The sequence below is a fragment of the Vollenhovia emeryi genome, unplaced genomic scaffold, assembly GCF_000949405.1.
Source record: "Vollenhovia emeryi isolate VEMERY1.0 unplaced genomic scaffold, V.emery_V1.0 DF939123.1, whole genome shotgun sequence".
Taxonomy (NCBI): Eukaryota; Metazoa; Arthropoda; class Insecta; order Hymenoptera; family Formicidae; genus Vollenhovia; species Vollenhovia emeryi.
In genome coordinates, this window is record NW_011967243.1 from 3,865,617 (window position 1) to 3,871,609 (window position 5,993).

Consider the following 5,993-nt stretch of genomic DNA (forward strand, 5'->3'; position numbering starts at 1 on the left):
TTTCCACCGAATGCGGAGTTCGTCTGAATAATAACTGGTATGAATTGCGTGTACGTAGCCGTGAGTTTTCGCGAGGATGCGTTGTATTTAGGTAACGGCCTAAATTATGTTTACTTGTTTACGCGCACGGCGTTTCGTGCGAATACGAAGAAACGTAATGTGGGCTAGTGGCGAACGCAATCGAGGATACTGGAACGCGCGAGCGTGCGTGCACGCGTACTGCATCCTAATGCGTGTGCGAATGACCCTCGTGCAAATGCACGAGTTGCATTTGTGTACGGTCGCGCATGCGGCACATGTGCTAACCAGATGATGCGCTGCGGGATACGAGATAATTGTCATACGAGTCTGAGTCTCCGGTATATTATTCCCTAATTATACGAGCGCATCAGCATCATTGATATATCATGGCCAGTTAATTGATAACACAGATTCCTCGCCGCGAGGAACGTTAAGTGCAGATTAAGATAAAGTAAGTCGAAATCGAAGATCGCACAAACAAAAAGTGCGGAAGCGACAGCGAAGATAAAAGAGGAAATCTATTATAGAATATGATGATATATTCATACATATGCACGAATATTATGAATATTTCATACAATATGTATATTTGGTTTGAATATCTGATATCTGCAATATTTCGATTCGAAATGATAAGTAATGCACGAACTTTGATTTAATAATAACATGAATAACACGAGCAATATAGCGTAAAATTTATGTGTATTTTACTTTTCCCAATTTTTTCACTATCAGAAAAATTGATTAACTATCATGAAACATAATTTTCAAATCTCAAGTTTCTCGTGTTTGAACAGACAAAGTAGAAGACCGTTGCGAATAGCAAGCGAATAGAAAATAGATCTCTCTCTCGCAAGAATGCGAAACAAAGTTTATAATAATTAAAATTTCGTGCAAAATCCCGGCGAAGGATAATTTTCAGTTGATTTACTCGCGCCCCGCTCGATTATTCTCTCAGTTCACGCGAGCAGCAACGGCTGGATGGCGGCGATGCAGCTCGCGATAGGGCAGATATAAACGCCACGGTTCATTAGTATTCTAAGGTCAGGTTCTGATCGTCGTTCAAGCATGAAAGAATTCTTGACTACGCGAAGATATTGCCAGGCTGCAGTGAACAGGTGCGCGAAGTTTACGAGGTATCATGCATTTACTGCATAATACTCTCACTCGGATATTTTCCTCCGCGTAATAGCTTAGTTTCTTCAAAGACAAAGGATTTTCTATCTTTCTGATTGCGATGCTGTCCCTTTAATCGCGAACAGCACGTCCTATCAAGTTACGAGGCGAAGTAGCCTCATTATTAAAATCACTTAGAATGCACTGAACACGTCAGATACTGCTTTGTCATATTTTTTCATTATGTTTCTCATTATCGTTGCAAATCGAGTTACGTGACAATACGGTAATTATCATAGCTCCACAAATTTGACCCGTTTTTTTTTCTCTCAATTATAATTGTCACTGCGGATTGTACGATACACACAGCCTGAATTAATGAGCTGTCCACGGTGCTCTGAATTCCGAACTTCAAGTCCGATTGTTTCGATCGACAAAGACGAAACGCTTTAGGGATTCCGGGCTTTTAATTGTCGATAATACGACGAAGATGTCGATTGGCGTCTCTCCCGCGCATACAGCGAAGAAGAACGGGGGCTCGTCTCGAAGCGAACGAGAGTCCTTCAGACGACGAGCGCTATGCTATTTAGAAATCTACTCGAACATACAAAGGGATGTCATCCCTCTCGGCGGAGGTGGCGATGCCATGGCCCGAGTGCTCTCTCGTGCCACGTACAGCACGCGCGTCGCGCACGCACACGCGCACGATCGCTCGCCCCGCCGCGCCCCGGTTGTCAACTTTCAATAGCGCGGGGTCGAATAACACCGGCGAACTTTGCAATACGCGATACGGGGTGGCAAGGAAAAATGGGGGAGCGTCGAAGGCGCGGGAGCGGAAAGCGGGAGGACCACCCGCGTATTGTTCGAAAATGTGTCGACTCGTTAGCCTCGTTTCCCCCTCTCTCTCTCTCTCCTGCGTTAATACTAGAACAATCGGACAGGAGAACACTTAACGGGTTTTCGTCGGCCATGAATTTTCTATTTTTGCAAATATACTCATGTACGTACTCTCTTTTCGAGGGTTTGTTTAATATTTGTTGCTTGATTTCAGAAACTTGTGAGAAAGTTTCAATGGATTTTATTGTTTCGTTGCTCGCATTGTTTAATTTTTACCTCCCGTGTGTTTTCTTTTTTTAAGGTGCTTCTGATAAGTTGCCATTGGTGCAGAGAGTTAATGACCTAGTTTCGTTACCCTTTCGATACGCTTTCGTACGATGCAGAGAATGTATTACTGAAATATCTTTACCGTGTGCACGCGGGATGCAAGAGTGGAATTTTGAATTTCAAGTTAAGAACATTACATGTGAAAGCCTCTCGCGTGGAAAATTAAAAAGCGCGCTTTCGAATACTAATGCGCTTTGTATTCATTGTAATTCCATTAACTTCAGACTTTATCGAAATGTATTTGAAACTCGTCTATCTCATTTATTCTGCCTTTACCAATAAGACACGAGCGAGACTTTTGAAAAGGCTAAACTTAAGCGAATGTTAAATCTCAAATGTCACAAAAGGGCTACGTGAAAAATATCAAGTTAACATCGTTTTCAATATAATACGAATAATTTCTAGTGTAAGAATTTAAACGTTCATGTTTATACACCACTTCATTATAAACTTAATGAAGCTAAAAAAGAGATCTTACTGACTTGCATTTTTCATGTTAAGATGAAAAAATTGTACGAGGAGAGAGTGCTACAGTGTAACAGGAGTCGACTCGGCGCACTCTGCCGGTTTCTTTATCCGAAGGTTGATTTACGTTAGATGCCGGGTCAAAGAGCGGTCGAGTACTTTAGCATTAGACCGAGGATGCTGCGGACGGTGCAACCATCCTTGTGCATCACGCTGCTGCAACTGAGTGCAACCACCGGAAACGCAAACGTCCTGGCATCGCGTTGTTGCTTCAAACGACAAGCGCGTTTGTAGTATCGTTCCTCTCTCGAGGAAGGCAACGATGGAGAAGTCAATTTTAAGAGATAACAAGCTCTTATTGATAAGCACAGACGAGTCCATTGTAATTCTCCGGAAGGACACTGAGAAGCGTCGCTCTCTCTTTCTCTTTCGGAGCCTTTGGCGCATAAATTAACTGGCAGTGCATTTCGCTTTGTTTTCAGTACGATTAAAGTGTTAACGTTATGTGCCACAGTTTTCTGAAAATATTCTTTACTCTCGACAAGAACGCGTTCTGAACCCTTCGTTTCTTTTTTATCCTCTTACAACGCGATCTTGTTCAGTTCAAAATATGTACAAATATAAGAGTCACGCGGAAATTAAAGTTGCACGATTCGCTAAATAACGAATTATCTTTTGATGAACAATAGATTATCAAGGCGTGTAAGTGTCTACAAATCACAGTATTCCACCTTACACGCGGCTTATGTTTCCGTAAGATACCTTTACGCGCTGGAAAGTTAATAATTTCTATTTGCGTCTAATTAGGCGCGACGTCGGCAGGTTTCCGATGCACAGCGCATTGTGCGCATCGATGCGCAATTATTAAGACCTCGCTCGTTCTCGAAGCTCCAGCTCGTTACGCAAGCTTCTCGCGTTCTCCCGGCGACGTATCGATTCCTGCCAGACGCGCGGTAGAACCTGACCTACGAGTTTACGCGCGTACGAGCCGCCCGCAACGCGAAATATCTCGCGTATAAATTGCTCGATCACCGATAGAGCCCGAGCAGCACGAACATGAAAATACAAACGGCCATCGTCGGCATGTATCAGTTCCGAATAGTTTATTATCGTCATAAACCAGACTATGCCGACGTTCGCGAGCAATTCGAGCGTGTATTTTGCCACGAGCACCGATGCGCTAGTCCGCGCGAGAGTTGCATCGCGAGCGTGGACAGGATGGGTGGGTTTTATCATATAAAAAAAAAATTTGCAATGTTCTTTCGAAACGATATTTGCACTCGCCAAGTAAAACAGACGCGCCGACATCGTCAGTCATTATCACCGTGCACGTTGGAATTTTTCTGCAATTTTCGGAGGATACGTTACAGTTTTGTACGCCAATAGCGGAGTTTTCAGTTAGCTCCGAGTGCGCGATACGCGAACGTCTCCCGGACGTAACGATACTTGTATTAACTATATCGTCATGTTCTGTCGTTCGTGAAATTAAGATCAGGTCTTTCGATTCACTATACGGAATTACTGACGCAATTGTCGCTTGTAAGGGACCACGGTCGAAACGTTGCGAGTTTAAACGTAAAAATTTGCCAGACACACTGTTAGAAGTAGATCTATCACACATGTGTGAATATTAACACGTCACACACTTGAAATGTGTGAATATTAATGCGTCACACATATTTAATGCATAATTTTTCAAACGTCATGCATTATCCTCTTAATATGCGCGTGTGAAATGCATTAGAGAATGTGTGGAAATCACACACTTCAATGTGTGGATTTTATCAAACATCTAATAATGTTTGAAATAGTCAAACATCGTAATATTCACACATGTGTAATATTTCTATACGTTTGAATATAATACACTTTGGGAAAATTGACACACTGAGTATAGTAACGCACTTACTAGTCACACACTGATCAGTTACATACTGCAACTACTCCAGACAACATCGTGCGAAATCAGTGCTCGTTGTGGATATCCTACCGTGTGTTATCTCATCCGTTTTGTGCTTCGGACGATCGTGAATAAAGTGCCTTCAAGTCTAGACTGTGTCCTGTTGTTAACATCTCGGAAACCTCGTTCTTCCTCTTTATTTCTGATTCATGCTCTTTCCGCTAACCTCCCGTTTCCCTAACCTAACCTAACCTCCCACTTGGATCGCATCATATAATGTAATTAGTTGTTTTAAACGGCAAGAAACGTGTAAAAAGTGCTTTCACCAAATTACATATGTGTATAATAGTAAAACACTTGGATTTGCAATGTAGTGCAATCTTTTTTACACATTTATTGATACCTTGAAAATTACACACCTAAATAAGTTATACACCTCCATTTGTGTGAAAAGACACACGCCAATAAAATCAAACATCCATTCGTGCATGAAAAAGTCACACACTTACAGACGTCTTGAAACGGCGGACACACATCACATGCGATAAAGTGTGTGATATTCACACACTGCTTCTAACAGCATGGTCAAGTAATCTTCTGAATTTTTTCATACTTCTGGTGACTTATCAGATTTCCCCCAGTCATTAACCACGTTGCTTTATTTTCACATCATTTTGTTTATTACTGGTAGATAAGGACAATCGGTTGTGTCGCCATTTGCTAAGTTAATTTTTGTCGTTTAGCTCGTTGGTTAATTGAATCCAAATTAAGTTTAATTCACATTTAAAAATGCACGTCTAATTTAATGTAACTAAAAACTCGACATTTTAATATATTTCTTAAGGACGGGAACCCCTCGACGAGAAACATCACGTTGAATCCGCACTTCTATCGCAATGTATCCTGTATATTTCCAAGCGCATTTGCGTTTGCCTTACGCACAATGATGCATCATTATAATTCTATCGCATCGTCAGTTTTGCCGACGGTTTTTTCGCGATATCGGCGCGCTGAAAGTTCTGGGTCGGCGTTTTCCGGGTAGCCGGGTCGGTGGTTGAAGGGCCAATTCAAGGGAGGATATTATGTAGCCTTAGGGAGATGCTAGGTGGTGACGTCCCGTTGAAGTTCCCGGAAGCGGAGAGAACACAGGAAGGCGGCTCGCAGCTCGCTGAGGCACACGAAGGCGAAGAGGTGCGAGGATATTGCATTCTGCTTGGCAACTTCTACAGCGTGCTATCTCTGTTTCTCGCTTTCGAACGCGTCTTTCCTCTCGCTGTCTCTCCCGTACCGTCTATCTCTTATGCTCCCGGTGATCTTCCGTCAGCAT

General features: G+C 42.5%; 1 protein-coding gene across 1 annotated transcript in view; it reads right to left on the minus strand.

Moving 5' to 3' along the window:
• Positions 1-4,957, minus strand: part of LOC105569774 (retinol dehydrogenase 12-like) — an 11,999-nt gene extending 7,042 nt beyond the window's left edge. Inside the window, exon 1 of the mRNA XM_012026499.1 lies at positions 4,676-4,957. The gene's annotated coding sequence lies outside the window, so the exon portion shown is untranslated. The remainder of the gene's footprint in view (positions 1-4,675) is intronic.
• Between the last annotated feature and the right edge of the window lie 1,036 nt (positions 4,958-5,993).